At 48.4% G+C, this 12,694-nt stretch overlaps 1 long non-coding RNA gene across 1 annotated transcript in view; it reads right to left on the bottom strand.

Annotated features, from left to right (window-relative positions):
• LOC111562303 overlaps positions 1-9,064 on the bottom strand; it is a 34,600-nt gene extending 25,536 nt beyond the window's left edge. Inside the window, exon 1 of the long non-coding RNA XR_006585525.1 lies at positions 8,697-9,064. This is a non-coding gene — a long non-coding RNA (uncharacterized LOC111562303). The remainder of the gene's footprint in view (positions 1-8,696) is intronic.
• Between the last annotated feature and the right edge of the window lie 3,630 nt (positions 9,065-12,694).

Below are 12,694 nucleotides of genomic sequence, written 5' to 3'. Positions count from 1 at the left end.
CCCATGGGGCTTTCCTCACAGGGGTGTCCTAGAGGACCAGCTTTCCAGCCAAACCTGAACTCTGGCCCCTCCCCCAAACCACAGCAGAGAAAACACACAAATACACATTTGCACAGAAAGGATATTCTCTCAGAGGTCTTTCCCACTCGACCTTTTCTCTTAGGAGCATCCACCACCCCTTGGCCTCCTCCCAACTCAGCCCCAGACTGCTCTGCTGCTTTCTTGACTACTTGGTTGACTCAGGGAACATGAGGAATTTGCTAGTGTGCACCCCCAAAGCACAGGAACCTCCAGCAGCCCTGCTATCGGCAGAAATGCTTGAAGGATGGGGGCACCTCGGTGACTCAGCCGTTACGGGTCTGACTGCAGTTGGGGTCATGATCTCGCAGTTCGTGAGTCAGGCCCGTGTCAGGCTCTGTGCCGACAGCTCGGAGCCTGGAGCCTGCTTTGGATTCTGTCTCTCTCTGTCTCTCTCAAAAATAAATAAACACTAAAAAATTTTAAAAAATAATAATAAATGCTCCAAGGATTAAACATTTAAAACGAGGTGGTTATCTGGCAACAGGACTGACACGAGGCCCACTGCTTGATTTGCAGCTGAGGCATCGCAGCGGACTCTCACACAACAGGGGTCTGAACTGCACGGGTCCGCCTCAATGAGGGCTTTTTGCGATAAACATGGGAAGAGGTTCTGGAGATTTGCAACAATTTGAAAAAAAACCCACAGACAAACCACATAGGCTAGAAATATCAGGAAAATTTTTGAGAAAAAGTCAGGTACTGTAGTAATGCAGTATACAATACATATCCAAAACATGTCCTAGGTGACTATGTGACCAGCAGGGTTCTGGTCAACAGTAGGCTATTAGTACTGTAGGTACCAGCACTAAAAACAGGGAGATCTGACACAAAAATCAGGACTTATGGCAGCTCCTAAAGCCTGGGAGGCTCTGCCCACAGGCCACACCAGGCCGGGACTAGTGAGCCGGGGAGGCACCCACGGTGCCATTTAAGGAGCCTCACTCTCCGGTCCGTGCCCAGCCCCCCCAGACCAGCCACAGCCACTGAGCAGAGAGCATCATGTTTGTCAGGCCTGCTTTTAGGTTTAGCCAATGCCTCCATTTACCCTGATTGGACCCTGGAGAAGTTGAGCCACATCCTACTCTTTCTGCTCCCCTCCTGTCCCCTCTTCTTTCTTTTTTTTTTTCTTTTTTTCATAATTGGCAGCCTAATTTTTTTCTTAACTGAGTTAGAATTCACATACGGTAAAGTGGATCTTAAAGAATCGACGCAGTGAGTTTTGACAGGTGTTTGCACCATGTTAACGACTGCCCCATCGAGATACAGAGTCCTTTCCTCAGCCCAGAAAGCTCTCTCACCCCTCCCAGTCACCCCACCTCCTCGCCCGAGGCTCCAATGATGTGCCTTCTAACACCAGGAATGCTTTCGCCTGTTCTGGGACTTCACAGGGATGACTCCTACAGAGTGTAGTTTTTCAGGCCCATCCTCTGTCACTCAGCATACCATCTGTGAGACTGGCCTGTTGCTGCAGGTTTCCCCAGTGGCTCCTTTTTCATTTCGTTTTACGTTATAGAGAGAGGGAGAGAGAGGGAGCGAGGGAGAGAGAGAGAGAACACAAGCAGGGGAGAGGGGCAGAGGGAAAGAGAGAGAATCTCAAGCAGGCTCCACACTCAGCATGGAGCCTGACGGACGGCTCAATCCCACAACCCTGGGATCAGATCATGACCTCAGCCAAAATCAAGAGTTAGTTCTCAACTGACTGAGCCACCCAGGCGTCCCCTCAGTGGTTCCTTTTTATTCCACTGGGGGCTATACCACATCTGGTGTAGCCATTCCCCTGCTGGTGGACAACTGAGTCATTTATGGGCTAGTGTGAATAACACCAATATATGAACACATTTCAGGGGATTTGCTGGAATATGTAAACCCCTCACACTCATGGGGGAAGAGAGAACATAGATTAGGCCCAGTCTTCATGATCCTCATCCCCTTCCCCAGTTTTAAAAAATCTGTCGTCTTTGCCCACCCTTTCTGTGGGCTCACAGAGTGAAGGATCTTTGAGGAGGGACAGAGAGGGGAGGGACCAGCCAAGGACAGGAATTTAGTGAAAGACTGCAACAATACCACACACACACACACACACACACACATGCATATGAACATTCATGCACGTGCACAGGCACACACAGGCATGCACACACGTGCACATATATGCATACGCACACGGGCACACCGAGACATGTGCACACATATGCATATATGCACCGGCACACACAGAGGCATGCACACACGTGCACATACCTGCATATGCACACGGGTACACAGAGGCGTGCACACATATGCATATGTGCAATGGCACACACAGAGGCATGCACACACATGCACACAAGTGCATATACACAGAGGCATGCACGCATGAGCACACACATGCATATGCGCACAGGCACACACAGAGGCTTGTCCACATGCACACACATGCATATGCAAACAGGCACACACAGAGAGGCATGCGCACACATGCAAATACACGTGCACAGGCACACAGGGAGTCATGCACACATGTGCAAGTACATGCATATGTACACAGGCACACACAGAGGCATGCATACGTGTGCACACATGCATATGCACACAGGCACACACAGAGTCATGCACATATGTGCAAATATATGTATACACACACGGGCACACAGAGAGGCTTGTGCACATGCACACGCATGCGTATGCCCAGAGGCATACACACAGAGGCATGCACACATGCGCATACACAGCCCAGGCACACAGCCTAGCCCCTGGGGTTGGGCACAGCCTCCTTCGATCAGCTCTGCCTCATGAAGGTATTAATCATCTCATGGTCTGTTTTCTAGCTGCCTGTTTTGCCTCTGAGTCTGCCACCGATCCTGGAGCTGCCAGCCTTCTCTTTCTACATAAGACACTATTTTGCCCACATCACCCACTGTTCGGGCACCTTGCATGCCCCCAAACTGATCTGCATGGACCACAGGTGGTTGCTTTCTCCACTTCCCTCCTGCACACACACTCCACACCTGTTCCCACTGTAGGGCCTTTGGGCTTTGGCTGGCTGGGCGTTCCTGCTGTTTATCTAAGCTTTCTCCTGGTCAGCTGCCCCTCCTGGATGAAGCCATTCCCAAATGCCAGCAGCCTGGATGCTTCCCCATGATCTGCCCCTGCAGACACACTCTCACCCATCCCAGCCCTCTCTCTGCTGTCGTTATTGTAGTGACCACTTAGGTGCAGGGCGAGAGAGCAAAAGAGCACTGGGTCAGGGCCGGCCCCTGGTGTTCTGGGCTGACAGGAGAGGTCTGAACCTGTACCTAGGGTAATGGGGTGGGGGTGGGGGACAGGGTGAATCAGGTATAGTGGAGACAGATCTTGGTGCTCGGCCCCCTTGGTTGCCGCCTGGGGTGCCCTACTTTTGGGGCACAGGAGCTGCTCCCCAGTGGGCATGCCAGTTCTCACATCCCCTAAGTGCACAGGTAAATATGAAGGTCACCTTTGTTCAAGTGACCCCAAATGTAAAGTTTTCTCAGTAAAATCTATCAGATTGTTTATGACCATGTAGACTTACAGGGATCAAGCAAAACTATTCAAATTTCCTGTATATTTTATTGATTAATTGGTTGCACACAAATCCTAAGCATCTCTTGAGACTGGATTATCTTGTGCTACTTTTCTTCCCTGTTAGGTCTGGCCCAGTCTGAGTACAGAGGTGCTTTGCACAGTCCAAGAACAGCCCCATGATGGGGGTAGGTGGGGGGTCCCCCATGGTGGCAAGAACTGGGACCGAAGTTCTCCTGAGGATCCATGGGGTAGGCAAGGCAGGGGGTGGGGGTTGCTGGACAGAATGCGTGCCCAGGCTTTTTCCCCAGGAAGTAAATGGATTGTTCTCCTTCAGACAGACCAGCCCTGGCTAGTTTCCCTGTGGTTTCCAGTCACGGCCAGTCCTGACTCACTCATGTCCCCACGCTAAGGTTTCTGTATTGGACCAGAGAGAGACAGCAAGAGACAGAGCCAGACAGAGCCAGAGAGACAGAGACAGAGATAAACAGATACATGCAGACTGAGAGAGCCAGACCAAGATAAAGTACTAGCCACAGAGACGCAGAGAGAGAGAGAGAGAGAGAGAGGTGGGGGGAGGGGGGGGACACACAGTCATACCCACACATACTCACAATGCCAGCAAGATCCTCAGCTGTTCAGAGACACGCACTGACACAGAGACCCCGGAGAAACACTCGGAGCCACAGACGCAGAGGCACAGATGGGGAAAGGAAGACACAGCACCCAAGAGAGAAAGATTGAAAATCTGCAGGAAACATACAGACAACCAGCCCCTATGATTGCGATAGCTGCACAGGGTGCTAAGCACAGGGCCTCCTCTGGCCTTTCACGTCTGGCAAGCCCCCACCGTCCTGAAAGACCACATGAGGGAGGCTCTTCATGAGTCTAATAACTTCTCACCCAACCCCAGATCCTGGCCCGGAATGCTTTCTCAGAAAGGGCTTCTCGAAATTTAGTTAAAGGCATTCGGTCATGGCCGGGAACACACCCTTCCCCCACCCCAGTGCAGAATGAGGCTGCTCGGCCGCCAGCCTCTGCCTATAGGGTGAGGTGGCTGAGCCCACATGTAGGGAGAGCTCACGAGCTGCCCACGGCGGCCACGTGCTGAGTGTCCAGGGGAACAACTTGCAGCCCAGGAACTGTCCCCCATTCCGAGAGGGCAGGAGAAATGCCAAGACCCCAGAGCTGTGCCGGGCCACCTCTCAGCACCCCGGGATCCTGGGCCCAACAGTAAAGGCAGGGAAGACAAAGGGGTGACTTGGGGATCATGGTCCCAACCATGGCATGGCTTGTCCTGTGTGTCTGTCTATCTACAGCTGCTACCCCGAGGAAGCCAGGGGAAGGAGACGTTCCTCAATACGATGGGTATAAATAAACCTGGAGCCACATGGGTTCAGACCAAGGAGCTATTTCGGGGTTAGAACAAATGCTGGCCCCTGATGAAAGAGAAATTCCACCAGCAGCACAGAGCACTTCCCTCAAGCCTGGGATTAAGTGTTTCTCCAAGTCACGAACGCAGGCCAAAGCGGCCGCGCTGGCTCCTGGCGGGGCAGCCAGGCGCCCCAGTCACACCACACAGTCCAGAAGGGCTGTGGTTCCGTGTATGCTCCCAACTCCTCCCCAAAGAGCACTTTTTCTGTCTGCTGACCAACCGTGCAAAGAGATGCGCCAACTGGCCCCCAAAGTAGATCATAGTTGTGCCCTTACTAAGAATAAACATTCAAAAACCTTTTTTTAAAAAATGTTGCACAACAATGTGAAAGTACCTAATGCCCCACCGTTGTAGACTTAAAACTGGTTGAAATGGGGTGGCTCAGTCAATTGAGCATCCGAACCTTGATTTACGCTCTCAGGTCTTGATCCCAGGGTCGTGGGATTGAGCCCCACGAGCTTACTTACCATGGAGCCTGCTGGGGATTCTCTCTCTTTCCCTCTGCCCCCTCCCCCACTCTCCCTCTCTCCTCTCTCTCAAAATAAATCTTTAAAAAATGGTTGAAATGGTAAATTTAATGCTATATATATCTGACATAATTTTTTTTTACAATCTTTTTTTTTTTTTTTAATGAGGGATTCAAACAATGTTGTCAGGATCTCTCAGCTCTGGTTTCCTCGGGTGGACGTCATTGAAAAAGTCTCTTTCCCACCCAGCCGCAAAATAGCCAGGCCACCCCTCCCGCTTTGCAAGACTGCACACCAGTGGTTTGCTCCCACCCACCCCAACTAGCCAAATCCTGGGCCTCACCCACTGGTCACCTGCTCACCACAGGTCACGTGCCCACCCAGGAGCCCACCGAGCGGCGGCAGGGGGGTGGGGAGGTGAAACTCGGCCGAGTTCCCTGATAAGGTTTGGCTCCAAGCTCAGGGACATCTACCTCTACCGCTGGCAGGAGATTGCACATTGCAACCCTCCCTACCACCACCACCCCCGCCCCAAATGTTCTGTCTGAGGGCTTTTGTCCTGCAAGGATGCACAGGGCAAGCTGATAAGCTGAGGGATTCTGTCCCCAAAGCAGCCTGGGCCCTTGATGGAAAGGGGGTGGTCAACACCCCAGCCTGGTGGTGAGTCCAGCACCCTCTCCCACAGCAGTGCCCTCACCTCTACACCATTTCCTGGGATCACCCTAAATGAGCAGCTTGCAGTTGAATCCTTGTCTCAGAGCTTCTGGAACAACCCAAACCAGACAGAGCCCCAGAGGAGCCAGGGCACTGCTCAGAGAGGAGAGAATGGTTCTGGCAGGCTACACCTAGCTTCGTCTCCCGGTCCCTAGATGTGCAGGAGCTTAGCTCAGGGGCGGGGTGACAGCTGAGCTACAAGGACCTCTGCCCTAGGGAATCGGCTCCACCCAAGGCCCTGTGACTCCTTCCCGGCCATACACACCTCCCCCTCTCTGTCCCTGGGCAAAATCCCACCGAAAGAATTCCTGCATTGAAAGACAGGATGGTGCCTCCTGGCAAGACATTTAGCTGCTAAATGTCAGAGGCACCCAGGCAGCAACAATGGATTTGAGCAGAAAATAATAATAAAAAAGAGATTAGAACAGAGCACTGGTGCAAGAAGGCCTGGCGGCAGGCACGCAGGACCACAGCTCTGCAAATGGCTTCTTTGAAGCCGATCTGTCACTTGAGGGGCTGTGATTCAGTCCCAAGTAACCTGAATAAGAAACAAGGATTGCTAATTAAGGGATCAGTGGCTCTTGGGGAACAGAATCCCCTTTTGTTTGTAAGTGTAAGGAATTAAGGAGATTTCACGGGACAAGGGGTTCCTGATGACTTACTCTGAGCAGGACAGAGCCTGCGCTGAGCCTCCTACTCACAGCACTCGTGGGCACGTCTGCCCTCGTGGGCACGTCTGCCCTCTTGGTCAGTGTGGGACCCTGCTGGGCTGGCCGAGGAAAGCAGGAGCCCTGCAGGCTCCAGGCCGGCGGCTAGGATCTACGGTCAGCGCAGAGGAGGGCAGACGGCGCTTCACTTGATTCTCACAACAACCCCATGATCCCATTTTACGGATGAATAAACTGTGGCACAGGACAGTTATTTGTCCATGATCAAATAGCTGGTCAGTGGTAGGGGTGGGGTGGTGTTTTGAAAGTCTCAGGTAATCTAGCTCCAGAGAACTTACTTGCTGTGGGATTCTGTGTGCAGGAATGGGGGAAGTCAGAGAGAGGTAGGGATGATGGAGACATACAGAAAGATCACACACACACACACACACACACACACACACACACGGCGCCCTGAGCTAGGTCCAGCCACCTGAATGCACCTCCTGGAAGCAGTGCCCACCCAAGCCCCCCCAACCCCCCCCCCCCAAGTCTGGGTCTGGTAAGGTCCTGCCAGCAGAGGAGCAGGAGGAGAGCAGCCTGGAGAAACGCAGGCCAGGCACGTTGGCTTTGCCCTCTTCCATTCCAGGACTCTCTGTGCATCAGCTGAGCCCAAGTATTTTTTCACAGCCCTTTGCCTTGCCTCCTGGCCCACAGAGACGCCATCCCTCCCCAGCAACACCCCATGCCGGCATTAGCAGGCTCCCTGCATCTCCATGAAAACTAGGCCACTGTGTCCTTCAGCCCAAAATGAGGGGCACCGCGGAGACCTCTGTCAGTCACATACAGGAGAGAATGAAGCTTGACCAGCTGGAAAATTGAGGATAACTACAGCCGCAGACCCAGTCACCATCCAGAAGCTTTTTCCCTCTGCAGTCGGGGTGCTGACTTGAAAGAGCAGGACACAGCTGTGCTCACGCAGAGCACAGTATAAAGGGGGTCCCTTATGCCCCCTAATGCTGCCCCCGCTAGAAGGGCTTTGGCAACAACGTTCTGAAACCTCCTTCCCCCTCAGCACCTTAGGCCTGCATCATTTGGGGTCGGGCTGTGAGGCAGCCTCAGTAAGGTCCATCCCGAGGACCTCTCCCTTCCCCTGGTCCCGAATCAATGGCTTATGCATAATATCTCAAGTCGTGGGGCACCTGGCTGGCTTAGTCGGTTATCCTCAGACTCTGGATTTCGGCTCATGTCACAGTCTCACAGTTTGTGGGATTGAGCCCCACGTTGGACTCCATGTTGATAGCTCAGAGCCTTCTTGGGATTCTCTCTCCCCTTCTCCTTCTGCCCCTCCCCTGATCTCTCTCTCAAGAATAAAATAAAAATAAAAATAAAATAAGGGAGGAGCAAAGATGGCAGAACAGCATGGGAGTTTTTTTGTGTCTCGCATCCATGAAATGCAGCCAGATCAACACTAAACCATCCTGCACACATAGAAAACTGATTTGAGGATTAACACAATAATCTGCACAACCTGAACCACAGAACTCAGCAGGTCTCACTCAGGAGAAGTGAACTGGGGGAGAAAGAAGCCGCGGAGGGCAGGGAGCTAGTTTTGCTTGCGGAGAGAGGACAGAGACAGAAGCAGGGGGAGCGGGAGGGAGGGAGAATACGGGAAAAGCACCCCCCCCCAAAAGCAGCTGGAGAGAAAGCAGAAAAGTGGAAACAGCTGCAGGGACTGAACTAAAAAGGGAGAAAGGAGAAAGGAGACGGTTTAAATCCCATTAAGACTCTATAAACCGGGAGCGCAGAGTCTGAAACGGCGCAGCTCCATACCTGGAGGTGCTCTGGTGGGAAGGGCGAATCCCCAGGAACAGAGTGGGGTCCGGGGGTCTTCGGGCCACATGGCAGAGGCGGTTCCTCGGTTGGGAGGACATCTTGTAGAGGCTGTGTGTCCCCCCCCCCCCCCAGGGCAAATGCCCCAGTGGGCCCAGGAGAACAACCACATTCGCTGGTGCTGGAACAAGGTCGTTAAGGGGGAAGCCTGGTGCCAGGTGTGCGTTGTGAATTTCCATAGTCCTGAAACGCTGCTGCTACACAATTTGCGCAAACTTTTTCTGGGGCGGGCTGGCGCCCAGCGGCAGTCTCTGGGCATCAGCAGCAGCATGGTCCTGCGAACGTTCCTGGGTGCGGCCGGCACCCAGCCATTGCTCAGTGAGACCCTCCCGCAGAGGGGCAGAACAGGTCAAAGCCGCAGTCCCTCAGAAATAAGGGGTCAGGAAAAAAAGCCGCATCTGAGGTAAAACTCAGGAGGGAGGTGCTGCCTGGGCCTTGGTCATGGACGGTGTAAAAGTTGGGAGTGGATGGAAGCCAAAGGCGAAGCACGGGTGCGCAATTGCTGATCCGGGTACTAGTTCCGGTACTAGAGACTGGGTAGGTGGATGACTCCCTTTTCACCACTTCCGTGGATGCGCACACACACCTACAAGCGCCACAACAATCCACCTCAGTAAGCTAAGCCTCGCCATCTAGTGGAGAACGTAGCCATTACACTATGCCCCGCCCAACTGGGCCAAACTCGCTCTTCAGGATCACAAGTCTCCACCTGCTGAGTTTACGGACTATAAAGCGCTTCATGGTTTGACTCCTAGGGAAAAACGAAGTGATTTTAATCGTATTTCAGTCTGTTCGCTGGTCCATCTATTCAATTTTCTTTTTTTTCCTCTTTTTTGTTTCTTTTCTTTTTCTTGAATACAGAAAGAAAAAATTTAATTTTATTTTTAATCTTTATTAAAAATATTTTTCTTTAATTTTTTTCTATACTTTTTACTTTTTTATATATTTTTCAAATTCTATTTTACTCCTATCATTTCATTTTATTATATTTCAGTATATTCATTTTTTCTAATTTTCAAATGATTTCCTTCCCTCCCCCTCCTTTTTTCTCTAGTCTATCAAGCCCTTTTCAACACCCAGACCAAAACACACCTATGATACAGCATCATTTATTTGATTTTGTGTGTGTGTGTGTTGTTTTTAATTTTTTAATTTTAATTTTTTTTTACCTCATGAATTCCTTTTCTTCCTTCAAAATGACAAAATGAAGGAATTCACCCCAAAAGAAAGAACAGGAAGAAATGTCAGCCAGGGACTTAACCAACACAGATACGAGCAAGATGTCTGAACCAGAATTTAGAATCAAGATAATAAGAATACTAGCTGGAGTCAAAAATAGATTCCCTTTCTGTGGAAATAAAAGAAGCAAAAGCTAGTCTAGATTAAATTAAAAAATGCTATAACTGAGCTGCAATCTCAAATAGATGCCATGGCGGCAAGGATGGATAAGGCAGAGCAGTGATTCGTTGATATAGAGGACAAACTTATGAAGAATAATGAAGCAGAAAAAAAGAGGGAGACTAAGGCAAAAGAGCACTATTTAAGAAATAGAGGAATCAATGACTCATTAAAAAGGAACAACATCAGAATCATAGGGGTCCCAGAGGATGAAGAGAGAGAAAAAGGGGTAGAAGGGTTATGTGATCAAATCATAGCAGAAAACTTTCCTAATCTGGGGAAATACACAGACATCAAAAACCAGGAAGCACAGAGGACTCCCATTAGATTCAACAAAAACTGACCATCAACAATAGTCAAATTCACCAAATACTCAGGCAAGGAGAGAATCATGAAAGCAGCAAGGGAAAAAACTCCTTAGCCTACAAGGGAAGACAGATCAGGTTTGCAGCAGACCTATCCACAGAAGCTTGGCAGGCCAGAAAGGAGTGGCAGGATATATTCAGTGTGCTGAATCAGAAAAATTATGCAGCCAAGAATTCTTTATCCATCAAGGCTGTCATTCAAAACAGAAAGACAGATTAAAAGTTTCCCAAACAAACAAAAATGAAAGGATTTCATGACCACTAAACCAGCCCTGCAAGAAATTTTAAGGGGGACTCTCTGAGGGGAGAAAAGACGAAACAATAAAGACCAAAAGCAACAAAGGCTAGAAAGGACCAGAGTACATCAGAAACTCCAACTCTACAAGCAACATAATGGCAATAAATTCATATCTTTCAGTACCCACTCTAAAGTCAATGGACTAAATGCTCCAGTCAAAAGACATAGGGTAACAGAATGGATAAGAAAACAAGATCCATATATGTGCTGTTTATAAGAGACCCACTTTAGACCTAAAGACACCTTCAGATTGAAAGGAAATGGAGAATGGTCTATCATGCTAATTGTTGACAAAAGAAAGCCAGAGTAACCATACTTATATCAGACAATCCAGACTTTAAAATAAAGACTGTCACAAGAGATGAAGAAGGGCATTATATCATAATTAAGGGGTCTATCCACCAAGAAGACCTAACAATTATAAACATTTATGCTCCAAATGTGGTAGGACCCAAATATATAAATCAATGACAAACATAAAGAAACTCATTGATAATAATTCCATAATAGTAGGGGACTTCAACACTCCACTTACACCAATGGACAGATCATCTAATCATAAATTCAACAAGTAAACAATGGCTTTGAATGACACACTGGACCAGATGGACTTAACAGATATATTCAGAACATTTCATCCTAAATCAGCAGAATATACATTCTTCTCCAGTGCACATGGAACGTTCTCCAGAATAGACCACATACTGGGACATGAATCAGCCCTAAGTAAGCACAAAAAGATCAAGATCATACTGTGCATATTTTCAGACCACAACGCTATGAAACTTGAAATCAAACACAAGAAAAAATTTGGAAAGGTAACAAATACTTGGAGACCAAAGAACATCCTACTAAAGAATGAATGTGCTAACCAAGAAGTTAAAGAGGAAATTAAAAAGTACATGGAAGTCAATGAAAATGATAACACCACAGCTCAAAACCTCGGGGACGCAGCAAAGGTAATCATAAGATGAAAGTATATAGCAATCCAGGCCTTCCTAAAGAAGGAAGAAAGGTCTCAGATACACAACCTAACCTTACACCTTAAAGAACTGGAAAAAGAACAGCAAATAAAATCCAAAACCAGCAGAAGACAGGAAATAATAAAGATTAAAGCAGAACCAATGCTATTGAGACCAAAAATAACAAAAAACAAAAAAAAACAAAATAGAACAGATCAATGAAACCAGAAGCTGGTTTCAAGGAATTAACAAAATTGATAAACCACTAGCCAGTTTGATCAAAAAGGAAAAGGAAAGGACACAAATAAATAAAATCAATAATGAAAGAGGAGAGATCACAACCAACACAGCAGAAATAAAAACAATAATAAGAGAATATTATGAGAAATTATATGCCAATAAAATGGGCAATCTGGAAGAAATGGACAAATTCCTAGAAACATATAAACTACCAAAACTGAAACAGGAAGAAATAGAAAATTTGAACAGACCCATAACCAGTAAAGAAATCGAATTAGTAATCAAAAATCTCCAAAAAAACAAGAGTCTAGGGCCAGATGGCTTTCTAGGGGACTTCTACCAAACATTTAAGGAAGAGTTAACACCTATTCTCTTGAAGCTGTTCCAAAAAATAGCAATGGAAGGAACACTTGCAAACTCTTTCTATGAAGCCAGCATTACCTTGATTCCAAAACCAGACAAAGACCCCACTAAAAAGGGTAACTATAGACCAATTTCCCTGGTGAACACAGATGGAAAAATCCTCAACAAGATACTAGCCAACTGGATCCAATAATACATTAAAAAAATTATTCACCACAACTAAGTGGGATTTATACCTGGGATGCAGGGCTGGTTCAATACCCACAAAACAATCAATGTGATTCATCACATCAATAAAAGAAAGGACAAGAA

The sequence above is a fragment of the Felis catus genome, chromosome C2, assembly GCF_018350175.1.
Source record: "Felis catus isolate Fca126 chromosome C2, F.catus_Fca126_mat1.0, whole genome shotgun sequence".
In the NCBI taxonomy this organism is placed as follows: domain Eukaryota; kingdom Metazoa; phylum Chordata; class Mammalia; order Carnivora; family Felidae; genus Felis; species Felis catus.
Note: the sequence above shows the minus strand (reverse complement) of the source record. Positions and strands in the feature narration are given on the sequence as shown.